The sequence below is a fragment of the Pleurodeles waltl genome, chromosome 3_1 (genome assembly GCF_031143425.1).
Source record: "Pleurodeles waltl isolate 20211129_DDA chromosome 3_1, aPleWal1.hap1.20221129, whole genome shotgun sequence".
NCBI lineage: Eukaryota > Metazoa > Chordata > Amphibia > Caudata > Salamandridae > Pleurodeles > Pleurodeles waltl.
Window position 1 is genome coordinate 953,929,194 of NC_090440.1, and position 24,626 is coordinate 953,953,819.

Here is a 24,626-nt window from a genome sequence, read left to right on the forward strand (position 1 = left end):
TGTCTTGTGTATGTAAGTACAATCCTTGTTTGTGCCCAAAGAGTCCAGAGACAGAATCACTTCTGCTGCCTCCTTTTTATGGGGCTTGCAGGGTGACTACCTCTAAGAGTAATCTGCACAGAGGCATTAATGTTCCCTGTTGATGTGGGAAGTTCTGAGCGTTACCTGTGTACAACCTTAGTGGTAACCCCAGTGTAGTTGTCCATTACTGATCCGTTCCCTGTTTGCTCACACTGAGGTTGCTCCGCCTTCACTAACCTGTTTCTGTGTCTTTCTATAGTTGTTCATTTCCGGTGTATGCCTTTAGCTGCTCTTCTGCTTCAGTACACTACCTCCATATGGAGATATTTTGTGACGTCAAGGGGTGCCCCGCCTGAGTCCAGACATAACTGCCCTGAACCGTGACACATATTTGTATCCTTTTATAAGTCCCTCTGAGGTAATTACTAATATTTGAATGACTACTCAATTCATTCTTCAAGGAGGAAAAAATCTTGCTGCAGTCTGCATACATTTGAAGGTGCATCCTTTGAATTCCCAATTCTTGTGTTAGAGGTAGCATTAAGATATTGCACCAGGAAAGCCACCCTGCAGGACCAGATCAGCACCACTGCTCACAACACCAAAGAGCTCTTCACCGTGGTCAAAGAGTTTGCCAAACCCCAATCAGAAACAGCAAGCATGCCTCCATCTCAAGACCTCTGCGACAGGCTAGCCAACCTCTTCCACTGCAAAATCAATGACATATACGACAGCTTTGGATCGCGAGACCCTCTGAGGCCTCCAACAACCCCCAGATCCGACCCATTGAACCACCACAAACCCTGCACTGCTGGACCACTCTCACCACAGACAAGACCCGCACCATCATGAGCAGCATCCACTCCAGAGCCTCTATGGACCCCTGCCCTCACCACATTTTCAACAAGGCAACACATCCCTCGCACTCGAGCTCTGACACACCCTCAACTGTTCTACAGAGACATCCACCTTCTCAGAGGACTGGAAGCATGCCGAGATCTGACAGCTTTTGAAGAAACCCACAGCCGACCCCCTGGACCTCAAGAATTACCACCCCATCTCTCAGCTGCCTTTATCAGCCAAGGTCATCGAAAAGACCAACGCTCAGAAATCACTGAATGGAGACTGCCCTCCTCGCCACCACAGATGACATCCACTCGCTCCTCGACTGTGGCCATACAGCAGGCCTAATCCTACTGGACATATCAGCTGCCTTTGGCAAGGTCTCACACCTCACCCTCTGCTCCAGGCTCCATATAGGCGGCATTTTTGGAAAGGCCCTACAATGGATACACTTCTTCCTGTCTAGCAGAACACAGAGTCAGACTCCCGCCTTACCTGCCAGAAACTATGGAGATCAGCTGCAGAGTTTCACAAGGCTCCTCCCTGAGCCCCACACTCTTCAATATCTGCATGACCCCACTCGCATCCATCGCCAGGGACCACAGGCTGAACACCGTCTCCTATGCCGACGATACTCAGCTGATCATCTCACTGACCGAAAACCCCATTACTGCCAAGAAGAATTTCCACAATGGGATGGAAGCATTCACCGCCTGGATGAAGGACAGCTGCCTCAAGCTCAACTCTGACAAGACCGATATCCTCATCCTGGACCATCCACTTTGGCCTGGGATGAAGCCTGGTGGCCATCGACCCTCGGCACCCCCCTAATCCCAACAAACCACACACACGCAACCTTGACTTCATCCTGGACTCATCACTCACCATGGCCCACCAAGTCAACTCAGTCGCATCCTCCTGCTTCCACACACTCCGACTTCTCCGGAAGATCTACAAATGGATCCCAAAGGACTGCCGCAAAACCGTAACCTATTCCCTGGCTACCAGCAGACTCAACTAAGGCAATGCCCTCTACACCGGTACCACCCTTAAGAACCTGAAGAAACTACAGCAGATACAAAACATCTCAGCCAGATTCATCCTTGACATTCCCCGCCGCAAACATATCTCCAATCACCTAAGAGACCTGCACTGGCTTTCTATCAAGAGAAGAATTAACTTCAAGCTCCTCGTCCACGCTTACAAGGCCCTCGAAGAACTAGGATCAGCCTACCTCAACCACCGCATCACTTTCTACTCCCCCCATTAGACCTCTCTGCTCAACAAGCACTAGCCACCGTACCCTCCAGATGGAAGACCTCAGCTGGTGGAAGATCCTTTGTCTACCTCGCAGCAAAGAGCTGAAACACCCTGGCCCTGCACCTCAGGCAGTCACCATCACTACCTCAATTCAGGAAGGACCTTAAAACCTAGCTCCTCAACTGAAGCTCAAAGGAAAAACCCTCTTAGTGCCTTGAGACCCTTACAGGTGAGTAGTTGCGCTTTATAAACCCTAATTTGATTTGATTTGAAATGGTAGAGACAGGGAGGAGTCCTTAGATAGTCTGCAAGTAAACTTATCAATGGATGATACAGACAACGCCTGATGACATTGATTGGCAAGGATGAAAACATACAGTTTAGGTTGATGTTGGTCGCTCCCCCAAATCTTTCAATCTTTTGATAAGAATTCATGACCCAAAATACTGAATCCTGCTCAGGAGTTTCTCTTTAATGTCCCTTGTAGTGGACCGGTACCTCTCCTCAATCTGAAAGACAACTGTTGATTATGAAGAATGAGACTGTTTTTTAATTGTCTTTAGTTGCTTTGTCACCTCTGTTTCCATTTCTCATAATATGGAATGGTTGATTTTCAATTGGCTCGTAGTGTGCTAGGATTTGCAATTTTGCACTGGATTCTTCAATAGGGGAGAGTGACAGCATTTTTAATTGTATCATTGCAACCCACTCACTAAAACATGGTTGATTGGCCTTAGTACCTAATTATATAATTTTTAGTCCAATGGGAAAGTACGTGTCCAGTGAGATTGCTGCAATTTGGGGAAGACCTTCAAACAAAGCCTCATTCAATGGAGTAGGGTGATTTCCCATGCAATAATTTTGTAAGTTTTGTTACTTTTCTTTGCTTTTTAGGCTTCGACTAAACAGCACATGCGCTGTCTCTTCGAGAGCTTTTGTTTTCTTATAGTGGGCTTAGAAGCTGCCCACCACTTACTATTGGTTGGCTTCATTGTCACTCTTATTTGGCTGCTTCTTACTGGTAACCTTCTTTAGGCTTCCTTCCTCTTCATATGTTTGTCCCTCCCTTGGAGCTTGCACACATTACTTGTGTTGTTCCACTGCCCAGGCTTTTAGGTGCTACTTTTTCATTGCGTTTAAGCATTCTATCAGCCTGCCTTTTTTAGGTGGCTCCCTCGTGTACTTCTCCCCCAATTCAATGTTCATACCTCCCTCCTCTGTGTTATTTACCCGCATTCACCTGTCCTCTCTAATTCCTGTTAACTGCCCCAGCTGTCCTTCCTCCTTCACCTGTATTGCTTGCCCCCAAAAGCCATCCCTCCATTGGTGTCTGTGTTGTCGCCTGGCACACTCACCCTCCCTCATTCCTTTCTTCCATTATTGTTGCCTGCCTCTACTAGTTCTCACTCTTTCTGCTGTTGTTGGTTGCCCCCACCCTCCCTCTTTCTGCTGCTGTTGCTTGTTCTGACCTGCCATCCCTCCTTCAGTTGTTGTTGCTTGCCCAACTCACCTTCCCGCCTTTCATTATTGTTGTTTGCCCCAAGCCCTCCCACCATCTGTTATCCATCAGCTTGCCCCCCACACTATGTCAGCGATGTGCTTGCTCCACGGCCTCCTTCCCACCTCTGTGTTGTCCGTGATGCACCCCAAATCATCCTTTCTCCCTACATATTGCCTCTCGCCTCCTGCCCTGCAATAAACAAAAGCAGCACCTTTTGAAATAGCCAGTACTGGCCGCACCATAGAGCTTTTTTCCTAAACCCTTCATTGTGTTGTCTGTGTTGGCCCCCCACACACATCCTCACTCTCTCAGTGTTGTCTCCTGTCCCATTGGCAATGAAAAAGGTGCTCTGATGGGGCCAGAGCTGGCCTTGTCATAGCACTGTTTTTTTTTTTACTTTCAGCCATGCTGCACAGCAGCCCCGCTTCCGTACAACATGGCTAAAAGGCATTGGCAAAGCCAATAGCTCGCTCGTAGATGCGGCCTATCGGCTGTGCCAATGCTTGTTACTTGTCTGATGTCTGTATTAATAATTGAATTAGGTTGGTTGCTGAGGTAAAGCCAATACCACATGTTGGAAATAAGAAGAATAATTAAAGCTTGTTCCACTTGTCACTGTAATGCGGTGTTTGAGGTGTTTGTAGACTGAATGTTGTTTGAAAGTATGGGGCATATTTACAAGCTCCTTGCACCGCCATTGCGTAACTTTTTGAACGTGAAATAGTGATACACCGGCGACGCAAGAGGCTTGTAGATATGCCCCTATGTGTTTAGGGATGTAGTAGGAGGAATTTATTGCCTGTTCATTAATTGATCAAAACACAACTGGGCCACATGTATATATGTTAGAAATTATGAGCTCCTAAATGCGGTTCAATGCGAATCGTAACTAGGTAATCACAATTTCAATTGTTCAAAATTCTATTGAGTTTCATTTGTGATTCCCAGTGAGTTACAAATAAACCGACCTCGTTAATGTTCATGATGAAGGTCTTGCTTAGTTGCCCACTGGAAATCGTAAAAAGCACAGGGATGATGGCCTGCTGGGATCATCAGTCTACCATGTATGTGATTGCTTTTAAAATGCAGCCCGTTTTCCTTAAAGGAAAACAGAATGCATTCAAACATTAAAATGAAAAGTTTTCTTTTAATTTTTTTAAGAGTAGTCAGTGGTCCGTGGGACAACTGCTTGCCCTTAAAAAATGCCTGAACAGACATTTACAAAGGGGAAGCGCTCCCTTGGGGACCCCTTCCCATTTGCAAATGGGTTACTACCATTTTGAAATTGGTGGTAACATGCGAATGATTTGCGAACAAAAACATTCAAATATGCCACTGTGATTCAGTTTTAGGAAAGCACACACTAAACACGCCCCTTCGTAATACTGAATCGCACTGCCAAATTGTAATTCTGTAGCAGGTTACTATTTTGTATTGGGACATACCAAAAAGCTTGTTTAGCGGTCGCAAATGGCCCGATTCTGCGAACTGGACCGTTTGCAACCCGCTAAAAAGCTTTGCACATCTGGCTTGAGCATTAGTATCTCATCTTGCCAAGACAACTGGTTTTCCTGGCCAGGGACTGTTTTGCTTTATATCGCACCATGATTGTTTTTAGCAAAAGTCACTTTCCTATAATGAAGAGGGAGATCAAAGATTGGAAGAATATGTAAGCTAAGTTCTGATTCAGCAGGAGCACCTCAGAAAACACATTTAAAAAGTGTAACCACCAGTGAGTACATGTTATTTTAGAGTTAATTTGTGTCCTTGTACGAAGGCATGTTAAGTTGTAAAAGTTCCTTCAAACTAGATATACTCCAGCAGTTGTTGAAATGGGCTGTCACAAATATGCATCAGATAACGTATGATAGCATTTAGGATTTGCTTTTATAGTGATACAGCTTTTTTGTTGTCCTTTACAAAATATATAAATTACTTAAAAAAAAAAAAGATATACACAATGTCATACACTTACACTGTAGAGAGGGCTAAAGGGATATCTGATTTTGTAATCAAACTTTGCACTGGCTTATGACAATATGAGTATGTGAGGACACTGAAGTGCCAGAGAAGTAACTCAAAGCTGAGAAATTGCAAATATTTTGGATATGTGAAGAAAGAAATTGGAGAACTATTATTCCACAGAAGTACATGAATTTTGATATTAGAACTGGAAGTGGAAAAACGATTGGAATGTGTAGCGGACTTAAAACACTACAAAAAAGAACCCATTAATATGCAAATAGATATTTCACTTTTGGACCTCTGTTGTGGGTATTTTTCCATATAAACATTAGCAAATTGAACAATCTGAATCTCCCTTTTTAATGCTCTTTGCTTAGGTCAAGAGCTCGGTTTACTGTATTGATAGGTCAGGCTGACACCATTAATAGGGCCTCAATGGCAAGTAGAAAGCAGTCTGGAATAATCTTCCAATGAGGTGCACTAAAACTGCCCTGTTCTTGGGGTAGCTGACCATATTCTCCAAGTCCTTATATTTTCCCTCAGTCATCTCAAGATGGCACTTTTTGTTGCCTTGTACGGCACTTCTTTGCTAGTTTAGTGGAGATGCCTGGCTCCTATTTTAGCAAGCACAGCCTGGAAGGTACAGTTAGGCATTGCTATTTTATTAGTGCTTTGTTGTTTTCTTACTTTTGCTTTAGTTTGGGTTCTTTGTCATGTAAATCTTCCATAATGGGGAGCCTATGTGTGCAAGTGGGGGTGTTGGACTCCAGTTTGGCCTTTAATTTGTCCCTCTTTGTTTCTTGGCCAATATGCTGTATCTAGGCCTAGCCATCCCCTTCTTATGGCTGGCTTTCTAAATCAGACAGCAGCCATCAGCTCAGCCCTGTCTGTGAACTCTTGGTTCTCTTAACCCATGTTGGAAATGGCCCTTTTTGCAGAGTGATCCCCAAACATTTTGCCTCCGACCTCCTGTTTTTGATTGTGTGCTGCAGTTCGGTTTTGCTGGCTTTAGGACTCTGGGCACTTTACCACTGCTGACCAGTGCTTAAGAGCAAGTGCCCCTTGTCTAAATGGTATTGGTGGTTTCTCCATGATTGGCATATTTGATTTACCAGTAAGTCCCTAGTATAGTGCACCAGGTGTGCCCATGGCCTGTTTATCAAATACTACTAGTGGGCCTGCAGCACTGATTGTGCCACCCACATGAGTTGCTTTGCAAACATGTCCCAGACCTGCCACTGCATTGTCTGTGTGTGCAGTTCTGAACTGTGAGTTCGACCTGGCAGGTGTACCCACTTGCCAGGCTCAAACCTTCCTGTTTACTACATGTAAGTCACCCCTAATAGAGGCCCAGGGCAGCCCCTAGGGCAGGGTGCAGTGTATTTTAAAGGTAGGACATGTACTGGTATGTTTTACACGTCCTGATAGCGAAATATTGCTAAGTTTGAGTTTTCACTTTAGCAAGGACTCTCGCTCCCATTGAGTAACATGGGGTCGCCTTGAAATATCTTTAAAGTGTAAATTTCCATTGGGAGCAGATAGAGATAGGGAGATTGGTGGTCTCTGAACTCACAATTTAAAAATACATCTTTTGGTGAAATGGGGTTTTAAATTGTGAGTTTGAAAATGCAACTTTTAGAAAGTGGGCATTTTCTTGCTGAAACCATTTCTTCTTGCCTCTGCCTGGCTGTGGAAAACACGTCTGGGTTAGGATGACAGTTGGGCTGTTTGTGAATTCACTTGAGACAGTCACACAAATGGAGACAAGGTGTGACCTACATATCCTGATGGGTCTTCCTAGACTAGAGTAGTGGGAGGAGCTGACACTTGCACCTGAATAGGGCTGTTTCTGTCCTTACAAAATGCAGTCCCGGGTGTGTGTCTGGGGCAAGGGCAGAAAAAGCAGGGTCTTGTGCACTACAAAGACTTTTCTTTGAAGTTTGCCTACTCCAAAGGTAGAAATGGGTATTAGTGCTGGACCTCTGACCCACAAAGTTAGAATCCTTCTGGACTGAGGACATTCTGCAAGGAAGAAGAGCTGGATGCTGTAGGAGGGACTGCCACTCTGCCTGTTTCTTTGCTGTGCTGGCTTGCTGCTTGCAGCTTCTGCTCTGGGAGTGAAAGGATCTTGACCTGCTGGATTCATCGAGTCCGCATTGTCCTAAGGAACCAACACCTCGTCAAAGACGCCACATCACCTCCCCCGCAACCTTAAGGATCTGACACCTCACCCTACCTCCCCTGCCTAGCAGTAAGGAACCAATACCTCACCTCCCCGGTAGCAGTAAAGAGCCAACACCATACCTGTTCCACTGAAGCCTCTCCTCTCCATCTCCGTGCAACGTCTTTGTTTCCTCATCGTTTTCCAAGGTACAGTACCTGGGGTCTGTGTGACTCCATGACTGGCCTACACTCCCTCGCGAGTTGCATCAGTCTTTTGGGAACGACTCCATAGAGACGCCATAATAGCTCCAGGTGGACCAATTTTGTTTCTAAATGCTGTACTAGATTTAAGCTTTGAAAATTTGCATCTTAACTTGTGTTTGTTGGATTTTTGACATTTTTATCATGTTTTACTCAGATAAATATTGGCAAGTTTTCTAAATTGGTGTGGAGTGTGGTGCTTTCACTGAGGTACTGTGTGTGTGTGTGTGTGTACAAATAATTTACACATTGCCTCTGAGATAAGCCTGACTGTTCATGCCAAGCTCCCATGGGGGTGGGCAGTGATTATTTTAGCTGTGTGACTCCCTTACCCTGACTAGAGTAAGGGTCCCTACTTGGACAGGGTGCAAACCACTGCTAACTAGAGACCCAATTTCTAGCAACCCAGAACTGGGTTGACACACTACTTGCACACACTTACTGAACTATTGCGAAAAAGGAAAGGGCCCAATTTGATCAAAATTGAATTCACAGATTTTATTCAGACCCATAATCCAGACTGTGTATTTGTAAATAAAACATAGACATGTGATCATTCGGGTCCAGATGAGGTGGAGGCGGTCACTATTGTATATGCAATCGTTACACTGGGTCATTTGAACAAGATAGGAGGGGTACTTGTGGTACTTTTTAGGAACAATCTTCAATGCACTATCAAGTCTCTTACCTCTTTGTGGGAGGCCTTTACTTTTGATCTAAAAATTCATGATACTTCCACTTTCTCAGGATTGCTCATCTATCATCCGCCAGGACAAGGACATACTTTGTTTCCTCACTTGTTCACTTTCTAGAACCTTTCTTACATAAGTCACATTTTATGATTTTGGGTGACTTTAATTTCCTATCTGAGGCACCTTCTTGTAGAGATGCTAGCTTATTGATTGACACCATGGCTAACTTTGGCCTCATTCAAATCAGAAAGTTTTTGACTCATTCGACTGGCCTCATCTTTGATGGGATCTTCACAAATAACCTTTTCTTTTGGTTGGGGAAATGCTTCAACCAAGTTGGTTTTATCATTGGGCCTTTGGCTTCTCCCTTATATTACCTTTGACTTTTAATCATTGAAGAACATCTTGCATAATTATTAAGAGCAGGGTTTGAAAAAATATAGAATGGAAACCTTAATAGGGTTCTAACAGCTGCTATATCTACACTCCATCAGGATGCAGATTTAGTCACGCAGAATACTCCGATTGGCTTAGTAACACCTAGCATTCCGTACCTCCTCTTAAAATTTCTAGTAGTTATCAGGAGAAACCCACTGCTTCCTGGTTCTCAGATAATCTCAGACTTCTGAAGCAAAAGAGCCTCAAGCAAGAGTGCAAGTGGAGATTAGGCCAGGACCCGCAGGAGAAAATAAACTCCTTAATTCATAACTATATACTAGCTATTTTTGAAGAAAAATCTAAATACTGCACCTCTTAAATTAAAAATGCTCTTAGTTCTTCGAAGGAGCTTTTCAAAATGGTCAATATGTTTTTTTGTCCTAGCAATCCCATCAATATGGATATATTGCAGTCTTTTGTGACAATCTGACAGTTTTTTCAAACTAAGATCTGTAATATCTAGTCTGAACTTTCAAACTCATTAGACCAAGACCAGTTGGGCCATGTTCCCCGCCATGCTGACACATCCAATACTGCCATTTTGTCCATTTTCCCCTCTCTCTACTGGGCAAATTAAGAAGGTCCTACTCAACATCAAACCTGGCTTCCCTCTAAACCCCTCCTTTCCTAAAATTCTTCATCCGGTTTCAGATGCTGTGGTCAGTCATCTGACTACCACATGTAGGGGCATATTTATACTCTGTTTGCACCAAATTAGTGTCATTTTTTTTAACTCTAATTCGGTGCAAAACTAACTCCATATTTATACTTTGGTGCTAGACCCGTCTAGCACCAAATTTATGGAGTTAAAGTAATTTGTTGGAAGTGGAGACCTACCTTGCCTTAATGAGATGCAAGGTAGGTGTTCCTGTGCAAAAAATGACTCTATGGCCTTAACGCCATATTAAGGGGCATATTTATACTCTGCCGCACATTTATACTCTGTTTGCACCAAATTAGCGTAATTTTTTTAACTCTAATTCGGTGCAAAATGAACTCCATATTTATATTTTGGTGCTAGACCCATCTAGCACCAAGGCCCTGATTTATACTTTTTTTTGCGTCACATTAATGTCATTTTTTGACAAAAAAGTGGCACAAACTTACAAAATATTGCCCCTTATTTATACTTTTTGCTGCAAAACTGCACTAACTCAGTTTTGCACCAAAAAGTTTAGCACTGGCTTGCACCATTTCTGTGCACCAGCCGGGCACCATATTTATGGAATGGTGCAAGCAGGTGCAAAGGGTAGGCTAGAGTAAAAAAAAATTACTTTAGTCGGGTGGGGCTGGCAGTATAGAAGAAGAGGGTTTAGCACCAAAAAATGACTTTAGGCAGGTTAGAGTAAAATAAAAATGACTGTAACCAGATTAGCGTCATTTTATGGCACTAAACCTACCATGCCACATGACTTCTGCCTTAGAAAAGGTGGAGTCATGCCCACCACCTCAATGGCCAGCACAGAGGACAAGGGTCCCCTGGGCACAGCCATTGCACCCTGTGCCATGTAAGGAGGCCCATTTCAGGGCCCCCTATGGCACTTTCAAAACTAAAATAAAATACTTACCTGTACTTACCTGGGATGGGGTTCCCCATCCTCTGCAGTCCCTCTTTTGTGGGTGGGGGTGCCCCTGGGGCCTGGAGAGGGCACCTGTGGGCTTATTCCATGGTGTTCCACCATGGAAATAGGCCCACAGGTCTCCTAACGCCTGCCCTGACCCAGGCTTTAAAAAATGGGTCAAAGCAAGCTTTGCCCCATTTTTTTACCCCTCCTCCCTCCCTTGCACCATTTTTGCATTGGAGTATAAATATGGCGTTAAGGCCATAGAGTCATTTTTTGAACGGGAATGCCTACCTTGCATCTCATTAAGGCAAGGTAGGTTTCCACTTCCAAAAAATGACTTTAACTCCATAAATTTGGTGCTATACCGGTCTAGCACCAAAGTATAAATATGAAGTTCGTTTCGCACCGAATTAGAGTAAAAAAAATGACACTAATTCAGCGAAAACAGAGTATAAATATGCCCCTTAGCGTAAAAAAATGACACTAATCTGGTTAGTCATTTATTTAGACTCTAACCTGCTTTTTAAGCTAACCTACCCTTTGCACCGACTTGCACCATTCCATAAATATGGTGCCCAGCTGGTGCTAAAAAAATGGTGCAAGCCTGTGCAAAAAATTTTGGTGCAAAACTGCATTAGTGCAATTTTGCACCAAAAAGTATAAATAAGGCCCATAATGTCCTAAGAGTTATACTGTTTCCCAAGGGCACGGAAGGAAGCAATATTCATTCCTTTACGAAAAAAAAACTAATCTTGATTCTGAAAACCTGAAAATATCTAGGCCTACATTTCTGCTGCCTACTCCTGCTAAGATACTTGAAAAACACCTGAATCAGAACTGATGACTGTGATTGATCCACACAAGCTTCTGGGCCCATTTTAGTCTTTGTTCAGAAGCGAGCACAGTACTGAATTAGCAATGGTAGCCATGGTAGACAGTGTCAGATCAGTAGTAGATGCTCGGGAAGCTCTGGTGCTTTACCATGTTAGATCTGCTGCAGTTTACAACATGGTCCCCCCTCATTCCTGACATCCCATGTCCGTCAACTGAGGATCAATGGTAAGGCACTCAGTTTATTAGGATCTTTTCTCTTGGATAAGTCTTGGTCCGTATTGTTTGGAGAGATTGTCTCTAAACCTTTCTCCTTTCACTCTGGCCTCACTGTGGCGCCCCACATGGCTCATTCTTATGCCCCAACTTGTTCAACCTATATGTTTCATCTCTTGCAATGTTGAGTCAGTCATTCGACTTTGGTGTGTTCTCGTATGCTGATGACACTCAGATTATTCTGACCATCACGAATGATGTCCACTTAGTATCTTTGAACTTTAGGAATTGTTTATGGAAGATCAGTAATTGGATGAAGTATACTTGTTTAAAATTAAATGCAGACAGAGGTCCTTATTTTTTACTGTCATCATTCTATCTGGACCAATAAACGATCACCTGAGGTTTTTGGCTCCCTTCCTTTCCTGTCAGGTTGGCACAAAACTGCGGGGAGATCTTTGATGAAAAACATACCTTTGACTCACAAATGAGCTGTACCATTTCATCATGCTTCAATAGCATTAGATCTTTGAAGGAAGTCTTTCCCCATATTCTTGTTGCTGTACACAAAATGATTGTTCTCACCTTAATTTCATTCTAGTTGGATTACAGCAATGCTCTTTACCTCAACATTAATCAAGTCTCTCTTAACAAACTTCAAGCTGTCCAAATGCAGCTATCCGGCTCGTTCTGGACTTTACAAAACATCAATCAGCTTCTCAGGAGCTGAAGAAACTACATTGGGTCCTGCCTAAGACATAAAGGGCCTAATTTATACTTTTTTTAGCGCCGCATTTGCGTCATTTTTTGATGCAAAAGCAGAGAGAATTTACAAAATTCAATTATATTTTGTACGTTTGCTCCACTTTTGCGTCAAAAAAGGATGCAAATGCGGCATTAAAAAAGTATAAATCAGGCCCAAATTGTGGTTAAGGCCTGTGCATTGCACACAAGGCCTTACAGAATATGGGCCCTCAGTTCCTTAGATCTAAGTTCCAGTGGTATTTACCTAACAGGACGCTTTGCTCAGCCAAGAGCAAAATGGAGGTGATGCCAAGGATCAGCCCTGCTACATGGGCTGCAAATTATTTTCTTTTTCCACAGCTAAACTGTGGAATACACTCCCGTGTCACATTACAGAAATTGAGGTTTATCTTATATTCAGGGAAATCTTAAAACCTAAATCTTTAAGCATGCCATGGTTCCCTAGGGTTTGTGTCTTGTGTCCTCAGTTTGGGTTTAGGGCTTAACACTTTGACAGATTTAGGTAATTGTGCGCTCTATAAATTGTTTTTCAATTAATTTCATTTCAAAATCTCTTACTACTGTATAATGGGTACAATACACCATTTGCCTACATTTAAGTAAATGAACTGTAATTTGAGCACTTGCTACAATTGAATATCAGTAAAATTAACGAAAAGTGAAAAAGCTAAGCTAATGTAAAAAAAATAATTGCCCTATGACAAAGTTCCTCATGGTGTAAATTGATGAAGTATAGGCTTTTGATACTGGGCAGGTCTCATATAAAGCAAGTGCAGGAAGGAGGGAGGTTCATCTGCCCCCAATGCTGGCAAATGGTTCAGTAGATGCTGGATTTCGTTCAAACAAATTATAGATCAATAACAAACTCCTATAATAGAAAGGGGAATTTTGAAGGGAAAAAGGTGCTAGACACCAGATGCTTAAAAGGACTGGGGTTGGCCATTGAAAAGCAAGGCATGACCAGGCTTAATGGGATATGGAAATCTAAACAAGCATTGGCAACACCATTAGGTCTTGCGTTTGTGACCTATTGGCTTTGCCAATTGTTTTTAGCTACTCTGGACATCATACGTGATGCTGTACAGCGTGGCTAAAGTAAAACAACGTTGACACAAATTACCAGTTCATGTTGTAGGAATGCACATTACTATAAAATGATGTAGGGTTTTGTTTCTTTTTAGTTACTAGGCCGAGTTAGGTCTATAATTGAAGAGAACATAAAACGTGGGGGGAAAGCAGGGACAGAAGCAACACAGGGTTTGAGGCAAAGCAACAGAGGGTGCGAGTATGGGAAAGCAATGGAGAGAAGCACATTGGTGAGCATAAAGGGAAGGAGTGAGGAAAAGTATTCAGGCAACAGGGAGCAACACAGAATGCAGGGGAAGGCAGGGGTGTAGCATCACGGAGTGTTTGGGGTCTGACACCCCCTAAATAAATCCATTCTTGGCTTGTTAGTAGGGTCTGGGGCCCTGAGTCAGGTCTGCTATATCTTTGTTGGTTTTTCTCCTCGTTAGCCAAGGGTGAAATACACAACAGTGCCCTTTGATGTAAACAGGGGAGGGAGAGAAAAGAAGAGAGAGAGAGCGGGAGAGATACCCATCTGGTGACTGATTTTCAAAATGTGAAACCAGATAACATGGACAGATTCCATCTTCGCTGCTTGTCTAAATTGTGTGATCCTAAGAAAATATTGAATTTCACAGAGTCCCGATTTTCTTCATTATCACTTCATTATAAGCACACTTAAATATTTGAGTTAAGTATGTGCACTGTGCAAGCACCTTTTATGTTTATTTAATAGACCATAATGTTGCTCCATCTATAATAAAAGTGTTGGTCACGTTTAGGACTTACATGACTACTGATTTGCCTTTTAGTTTAATATTAGAATTGTAGTTGGGTAGCAAGACATGAATGTTTCTAAAAACTATTACTTTTAATAAATGTACATCTATGAGGGGATATATTCTGATGCACTAAGGTAAAATGCTTCAGCATGTTAAAAAACATACACTTTTTATTATGTATGTTGCACCATATACATGCCAAATGTTTTCATGGCTCGACTTGTGTACAGACTGTGAGAGCCAAGGCAGATCCATGACTTGCCTCTGGCTCAGCTTGCCCTACTAATTTGTCTGTGCATGCTCTTCTATTGACGACTCAGGCTTAGTACATTAGTCACTTGATAATATGATTGGTAAAAGGTTGGAATCCTGCCGAAAATGCACTGATTTGACAATCTACCATCAAGGCTTCTTTTAGCAAGACAAAGAAGAGAGCATGCAATGAAAATAAATTTGAAATAAAGGATCTCAGGGTAGGTTCTCCAAGCCGTATTTGTATGTGACTGTAGTCATGAATTTGCAGGAAGAACTACCAGGCCCAGTTGGGATGGACAGGGGTGTTGCTTTATCGAGGTGTTTGCTGTGTGACACCTCTCAAATTCATTCTTGACATTGTCATTTTTTCCCATTGTTTTTAACTTTTTTTTTTATCGTGATCGTAAGTGTTTGTAGCAACCGATTTACTGAAACAGTGTTAAATCTGCAGCCATGGAAGTACTCTTTAAATGGGTACAAATGTACAACTTTTTGGAATTTGCAATCATTGGCAGCAGTAGGCTTGGAAAGCTGCACCAGTCTCAAGTTTCAGGCATACTGTTGGCAAACGAACACATAAAAGGTGATGGGAGGAATGCTTCCAAGCGTTCTAACAAGTGGCATTCACTTGGTGTGGCATCCTAACAAATCATTTGTTGCCCAATGTGTCACTATAGACCGAAACCCACCTAATTCAAATCAATACTAACCCTGCTCCTCATAGAAACAGTCATCTCACCCCTCCTCCCCCCTCCCTGCAGCTCACTGCCTTTTTCTGTTAGGAAATGTGAGATTCACAACCCTCAAATGTTACTGACTAAGCTACGTCCCTGGGGAGGAGTCTTACCTGAGGTAGATGGCTCGACAACACATTCTAAAGGAGTGCTTCACACAAAAGAAAAAAGTAATGCTTTGAAAGCAAGCAGTGGAAGCAGCAAGGTCAGCCAATCAAAGAGATAGTAAAGAGGCAATCTTCATGGAAGGAAAAAACACAACATTGACAAGCTGGTACACAAATTTGAAACAGGCGAATGAGGGACAAAGAAAGGCAACCATTGGTAAGTGATAGCGCGCCCAGTCCTTAGTAAGTAAACTTACAAGGGGAAGCGTATAAGTCAATGAATCATTTGAATCGCATGAAGTATCCTAGTTCATGCAGTGATCACTGATTCAAAAATCAACATCAATGAGACAAAATATACCACTATTCCCTATTGATTACAATTCTAATCGAATGTTAATTATGTCTTTATTAATCAAATCTTTATTTGTTCATCAAAGAAATCACATTTTCTCCAAAGAATAAAACATAAGCAACAATGCAAATCATAACTCAGTGAATATCTACATTAATTAAGCAATTCAGCAAATCAGTTTGTTAGTCATTTGTCACCGTCAATGTCTCCCCTGTCAGCCTACCTAACCAAGATTAGCATCAGCATGTGAGTCTTCATGCAATAACAATTTAGAGAAAAACATTACATTTGGAAAAATCTACCTAAAAGAGAGAAATCCTATAAAACCGCACAGTTGGTCCCTAGAAGAAAAGGCACAAATTGTAAGTCACATTTCATAGCTACCTATCCAGGATGGATCAGCAATGAGTCAGTCTTCGTCCCCAGGTCATCAATGGTCAGCTACGTATCAGGCTCACAGAGTATGAGCCTAATGTCAGCACTTCAGACAGCATATCCTGACGTCATCAACTTTCTCCTCGCAATTCTCTGAATTCTGATTCTTTTGCCCCTTGTCATGACTTTTTATTAGGGTCTCCCAGTCCATTCCATTAATTGCTAATTGGTCAGTCTTGTCGGAGGTTATGACTCTAACCTATAGTTTCTGTTTACCAAATCTTTAATTTTGCATAGGCCTTGTGTCACATAAAACTGATTAGTCCTTCTTGCGATGAGAACATCATCCGGCTCTTCAGGTAACAAAATTGTTGCTTAGGAGTCTTTAATCAGTGCCTCTATTGTTCAAGTCCTGGGAAAGTACATTTAGCCTACACTACACATAATTGTATCAAATTGTCTTCATCATCTCCTGTCCGTTGGTACGTTTGCAGAATGTTCTCGCTGAGCGGCTTGAACTCTATGCGGTTCAAGGTTGCCATCCCCGGTTACCAGTCCTGTGCAAGACACTCGAGTTCTTCATGTTCAGAGCAAGCAAGGCCCAGTGAAACCAGGCCTTTAGTCCGGCTAATTTAAGAATATAAATTAACATAAAACATAGGTTATACATCCAGTTACGATATATTAGTGCGTTTGTCATCATACCCTTTTTGTTAATGCTTTACAAACTTGTCTCAGATGTATTTTGCCTTCTTATGGAATTCTCCCTATGAATTTGTCTCCTAGATAGATCTTCCGTCCTCTGATCATTTTTAGTTTTCCTTAATTTTACCCTTTACCATAATTTGCATGCACCCCATAATCCTAATATGGAAACAATCACAATTAATATTCCCTGGACAATTTTCCATAATACCCCATTCCAAATTTGACTAAACCAATTTCCCACAGAGGCAAATCCATTTCCAACCTTCTCCCAAACCCCGTGTTCCTTTAATTCTTTCAAATCCTTGCTTGAATTAGTTATATTAGTAAGTAAGTCTCTTATCTCTTTATCTTTCTCAAGTATGAACGAACAACAGTGCCTAGCATTGATCATTTTACAGACCCTGCCGTATTTCGCCAAAATTATGTCTAAAGCAAGCCTGTTTTGAAGCGTCATAGCTCTATCCCCAGCCAATTCAGTATTCAACAGGAGTATTGCCCCTTTAAAGTTTGTCAACATGTTATCCATAATAGTAGACAATTTTCATATCTTGTTTGCATTCAAAATAACTCCTACAGAAGGAATTATTGCACCAAAAATATCCCCCTCAATTGCAGAAGAGGTTTCTCTCCTCTGTCGTTCATGATGTAATTCGGTCACTTTCGGTATTTTCTTTAGATCACCTATCTGAGAAATCTTAGAGAAGACTATCCCTAAATAGCATGTCCCATACCATCCTCTAGGAAGACGGTAATAAGCATTAAGTCCACAAATATAATAGATTCCAGGAATCACAGGATCCTGACCATTCAACATAAAAAGTCAATTTACTCTGAAACACAAACACATGCCTACATTCACTCGTTCCCACAAATAAAGTGTCAGTATGCGATTTTGTCCTATATATACAAAGCTTCCAGAAGTGTAATGCATCTAAAGCTAATCTCCCTTGTGTTTTATTAGCAGTGTAAGCATAATCATTTTTATAAGTTCTTTTCTCCAGCCCTTTCTCTAATTTCCCCTTCAATGCCTTTCTTCTATCAACAGTATGCCCTATAAAGCTCTTTTCTAACGGCGTTAATAAGCAGGTTAAATTATTACGGTGAGCATAAGCAGTTCCGAATGTTAGTGTTGGCTCAAAGAATCCTCTAACTAATACTATATCATGTTCCTTAGCTATTTTACTCAGATATCTAATAATAGGAACAAAGGAAAATACAACACCATGATTTGAGTAAAAATATTGAATCTACTCTTGGTTATAAAATCTGATTAGTAGCAAACTGCATGTTATGCCATAAATTAAAGGTAGACTATGGTACGTAACCCCTTCTTCCACAGAGGAAGGAATTTGCGCACACACAAGACAATTCTTTGCATCCATCGTCTCCACATACTCACTCAACAACCAATAGAAGACATTAGAAGAAAGCTCTCCTTGTGCATTAGTATAGTCATGCAAATATTTTTCATCTAGCTTGAACCTCTCTAAAGCTGTTAGTGTAGTAGTCTCAATAACAGGAATAATAACAGCTTCTTCATCTCATGAATAGAGATTCCCACAATCATTATTATAAACATTATTCCACACATAATTGCCACTCCAACACTCAAATATCTGCAATATCTAATATTTCTAACGCGATTATTTAATTCAGCCATGATTTGTAAAGATTCAGAAAGCAGAAATAACTCTTAGATAAAGTGCAACAGGAAAAAATCCAAGTTGAAAAATTGAAAATCAAAAATTAGGAAAAATATTTCATTCGCACAGGAACCCCCTCTCCTTGTAAAAATCGATTAGCAGCGTGTCACATATGAGTTTTCAAATGTCATATCAGGTTATCAATGTATTTTCCTGTTTTATTTCAACAGTCTCTTTTTAAATTCTCCTTCAGATTAGCTCAACAACTCAATCTATTGATTCCCCTCAGGTTGCATCAAAGTACTGATTCGGAACTTCCCTGTCAAATCAAAAGAACATAAACTTGTTTTGCCATTCACTTGTTGCTGCATATGCCCACTCAGGACCTGCGTATCTTCGACTTGCTACTCCTTTTCTTTTCAACCTTCATTCTCCAGCTAATTCTCCTTCACTTAGTTTGTCTTTTCTTGTAGTATCTACTTCTTCCTCTATTGGTTCATTTATGACAAATTCCTTCTTCTTGCCTATTTGCGATTCAGGCCAATTGTCTCCTTTCCCTGATCCTTCTGTCAATATTCTTTTCAAAATTGGACTCTTCTCTTTTCCTCTTTCTATGGTGTTTTCTCTTGATGGAACTGCAACGGGTTCAGAAGGAGTCGGACCACTTTGGTTTTGATCCGTCTCAGCTCTCTCCGTCTCTCGATCTGGTACTTGCTCTGCTTGTGCTTCAGTACTGTCTACTTCTGGTAGAACCCTTCCTGTGCTTGGTTCTCCAGTTGTCTCTGTTGAGTTAGACTCTTGCTCACCCTCTTGTATTTCTGCACTTTCGTCTCTCACAGAGGTGATTGACCCGTCTTCCACCAGCTCTGGGTCAATTTCAGGCTCAGCTTGCTCCGGTTCTGGCTCAGGAAGAGCCACTTGTTTTGCTGCTTTTGGTGCTCTCAACAACACTTCTTCAAGATCTTGCGGACTCACCACTCTCTTGGTATGACTCGCATGTATCCAGTTAGGTAGTCCTGCACACTTCACAGCTGTCGTAGATGTCAGCACCAACCTTATGGGCCCTTACAACGCGTCTCTAAACAAGTCTTTCGAACATGCTTTTTGATGACGACCCAATCTCCAGCTCTCAGGTTGTGACCAGGGTCATGGATGGGTGGCAGGGTAGCAGCCTGCACTTGCTGAGAGAAAGATCGAACCACATCAGCCAGACCTCTGCAGTAGTCCAACACCAATATCATCTGTAATACTGACAAAAGCATTTGCTGGAATTGCTGGCAGCCTCATTGCTCTGCCCATGAGAATCTCGTGGGGTGACAGTCCTGTCTTTCTGTCAGGTATATTTCGCATTGACATCAATACCAAAGGTAATGCATCTGGTCATTTCAGATTTGTTGCAGCACACATTTTCGCAATTGTTGATTTCAGTGTACCATTCAATTGCTCTACAAGTCCTGATGCTTCTGGTCGACAACTGCCATGCAGTTTCTGCTCAATGTTTAATGCTGCACATAAGAGTTTAATCACTTCGTTATTGAAGTGAGTTCCCCTATCTGATTCTAAAGAGATCGGAAATCCGAACCATGGTATTAACTCTCTAAGCAACAGCTTTGCAACTGTGAGACTATCATTCCTACGTGTGGGGTATGCTTCAATCCAAAGACTAAACACACACACAATCACCAACACGTACTTTAATCTACCACATGCAGGCATCTCAATGAAATCCAACTGCATTCTGCTGAATGGCCCTCCGGCTCTTCCAATGTGGCTCAAATTTACCACTGTTCCTGTTCCCACATTTAGTTGCTGACAGATTACACATCTATGACATACTACCTCTGCTGCTTGTCTGAACTTCGGATTAAACCAATCAACTTTGAACAATCTAACCTTGGCATCCCTTCCAATATGTGCTTGGTCATGATAATACCTGGCCATATGAGTCAACAAACTATTTGGTAGTACCATCTGGCCCTCCTCAGAAACCCAAATCTCATCTGGTCTTTGAATACATTTAAGTTTCAACCAAAGCTTTTTCTCTTCCTTGTCTGCATTTTCCTGCAACATTTTCAATTCCTCTAGAGTGTCAATTATTTTGAAAGCAAAACTTGCACAATTAGTTTCTTCTTCAGGCATTAGTTACCACTTGTCTTTAAACGATATACAGTTCAATGCGCAAAACCGTGCGACTTGATCCGCATATCCATTTTCCGAGAAAATTTAATCCTGTGTCTTTTGGTGTGCACTGCATTTTACCACAACAATTTCTTCAGGTAACTGAATTGCGCACACCAACTCTTTTATCCTGTTGCCATTTCTCACTGGAGTTCCAGTCGAGGTCATAAAACCTTGCTGCGACCACAACTGGTCAAAATCATGAACAATTCCAAATCCATATTGACTATCAGTATAGATTGTGACTCTAAACCTTGCAGAAACATAGCAAGCCCTAGTAAGAGCTACTAGTTCTGACACTTGAGCAGAATACACACCTGTAAGCCATGAAGCTTCTAATGTGCCTGTAATTGTGCACACAGCAAATCCTGCTCTCAATGTGCCTGTTCCATCTCTGAGACACGAACCATCAACAAAGACAATTTGGTCATTTTCTTCTAAACAAGTGTCTCTAATGTCGGGTCTCGGTTTTGTACATAATTCAGTTACCTCAAGACAATCATGCTCAATATCTTCCTCCTTTTCAAATCCAGCAGTGTCATTTGGAAGTAATGTTGCTGGATTCAGCACTGTGCATCTTTTCAATGTTACATTTGGAGCGCCCAATATGCTCATCTCATTCCTTGTCAGTCTTGCTCCCATCAAATATTGACTTTTTGTCCTTGTCAGTAAAATCTCAACAGAATGTGATACCATTACCGTCAAACGGTATCCCATGACTACCCCCTCACATTGGGAAAGACTTTGACCAACTGCGGCTACTGCGCGCAGACAACCTGGTAAAGCTGCTGCAACCGAGTCCAAGGTAGCTGAAAAATAAGCTACTGGGCAATGAGCGCCTCCATGGACCTGTGTCAAGACAGACAAAGAACAAGCATCACGTTCATGACAAAACAATGTGAAAGGTTTTGTGTAATCAGGCATTCCCAAAGCTGGAGCTCTGCACAAACTCTCTCTCAATTTGGTGAATGCTTTCATGTGGTCCTCATCTAACGTAATGGGATCTGCAACTTCTTTATGGGTTAACTGCTGTAAAGGTTTTGCAATTTCAGCAAAATTTGGAATCCACTGTCTACAGTATCCCACCATTCCCAGAAACATTCTGACGTCACTCTCTGAAGTCGGGGGACTTCTCTGCAGAATCATAGTAATCCTCTTCCTGGAAATTCTCCTCAATCCCTTCTCAATCTGGTGTCCCAAATATTTCACTGACTTTTGGTAATACTGCAATTTCACAGGTGAGACTTTATGTCCAAACTCTCCCAAATGATTCAACAGGGCAATCGAGTCATGCTTACACTCGTCCCTTGTTCTGGATGCGATTAGCAAATCATCAATGGACTGTACAAGAGTCGATTGGCATGGCAATTCCAACACTTCCAGATTCTTTTTCAGGATCTGATTAAACAGTGATGGTGACTCTGTATACCCTTGTGGAAGCCTGCACCAGCTATAGACTCTGTCTAGGAAATTGAAACTAAAAAGAAACTGACTATCTTCATGAAGAGGCACAGAAAAGAAAGCTTGTGACAGATCTGCCACTGTGAACCACTCTGCATCGCAGGGAATCTGAAACAGTATCACTGCTGGATTGGGCACTATCGGACAACATTTAACCACCATGTCATTCACTTTCTGCAAGCCCTGTACAACTCGTACTTTGCCACATGGCTTTTTCAAACCCATTATCGGTGAATTACATGGGCTGCTCAGCACTTCTTTCAGAACTCCTTGTTTTAAAATGTCTCTGATTATTTGTGCCACCTTCATCAAAATATCCTGTGGCATGTTATACTGTGGAAGCTACGGGAATACTGCATTCGGCTTCAAAGTGATTTTAATCGGCTCCACTCTCTTAATCAGACCTACTTCCTTTCCTGTCAGATCCCAGACTTCTTCTTTCACAGTTCCCTGTAAATTTGCATGCAATTCTTTCACAGTGAACATCGGGAAAAATTCAATCAATGGGTATTCTTCATAGGCATTGCTAACTATCATTGCAGTTGCCTGCTCTTCTTCATCATCACTGTTTGTCTAGACTTCTATACCTGTGTCTGAACGATGATGGAACATTTGGTCTTGCACAGTAAGTCTCTACCCAGTAAGGATACGGGACTTGAATCACACACCACAAATCTATGTATTCCTAGATAATTTTCAATTTCAACCTGCACTAGTTCCATGATTGGATTGGTCAACTGTTTGTTCTCCACTCCCACAACTTGAACTGTCCTGCCTGAAAGAGGTAAATTTGGGACTTCTATGCTTCTTACTGTAGAACGCGTAGTTCCTGCATCAACCAAGAATGAGACCTTGTAACCCATCATTTTTCCCTGCACAAAAGGCCCACTCTGATGTACTTCTAGGGAAGTGGCAAGCATACAGACTCCTTCATCCAAACTGCCACTCATCCATTCTTCGTTTATTTCATCCTCACTGTAAAATGGAAACTGGTGCACTGTGTTATTACTATTATCTTGTCTTTGACCTGGGACCTGCTGAGTAAGCACCACCTGTTGCTGTTCCATCGGGGCTTGAGGTATTTGCATTTGCTGTCTAGGTACCATGGGGACCTGCTGCTGTACTGGCGGTAATGGAGCAAATTGTGCGTGCAGCACCTGAATTTGCTGCACCGGTAGGAAATTCTGTCCTCGATTCTGAGAATTAGGAAATAATCCTTTCATTCTTGGGACTTTCACAGTTTGAAATGTACTGATGTCACCTTGCTGCACCATCAACTGACACTTCCGCTTCCAGTGTCCCACATTTCCGCACAAATGACACAGTAACATCTTTTTCATACCTTCCATGTCATTCTGAACAACCACAGTCCCTAAGTCCATACCACGCATCATGTCCTTTCCACGCACTCTACCCCTCACTTGAGGTTGGAACATGACAGCTCTCTGATGCGGCGGCATAGGCGGTACTAAAGCTCCCTGCACTCCTGTTTGAGCTGCCTTTATATGCATCACCATCGCTTTCTCTTTCAACTTTTTCTGCTCTAATTCAATTTCATCACTACAGTATTTTGCATACTGCAACACCTCATCAATCGCATTTGCTTACCAGCAAATTAAATGATTCTTTATTACCTGCCCTACTTCTGGTCTCAGACCTTCAACAAACCTGAACACAAAATGCAACATGTCTTTCGGCTCAATTGCTTCTTTACCACTGTACTCCTTGAATGCCTTCAACAATCTTTCGTAGTAGGTATGTATTGATTCTTTAGACTCTTGGATCATTCTATCAATCTGCTGCCAAACAATGGTTTGGGGAGAAATCCTTGTCTTCAGGAACTCAATCACCTTATAATAATTTTTCATTACCTTAGGTGAAGGTGCACCTGTTACTTTATGCCTTTACAGTTCACTTGTTGGCCAGTCTACTGCTCTCTTGCACTCAACCCATAAATCTACTGGCACCACTATTTCCAATAGCGTGTTCAAGTCTTCCCACAAACATTTGGAAAGCTTCACAAATCTCTCTGTCTATTGATACCACTCAACCGGCTTCTCTCTCAATTTTGGATAATCATTTGTAAATGACAATATATCACTCCTGTGCCACGGAACATGAACAAACTGCCCTCCTTGAATTTCTCTCATTGGAAGCATCTCGACTGATTCCCCCTTGTCGAAACCTTCTGCCCCTTCTTAGGAATCCTGTTTTCGTTTATCTTTTTTCTTTGTTCACCTACCTTCCCACTTCTCTAATGCTCCCCAAATCTGTGCACTCTGCAGCTGTTCTCTCAGCTGTGCTCTCATTCCAGCTGATCTCATGTGTTCTAAATCCTTTGCTTCAAAATCTAATCTGTAGCTGCGTTTCAAATGCTTCGTCTTCTCAATGTCAATATCATGTTTTTTCTGCTAACTCTGCTAGCTTTTGATGTATTTTACT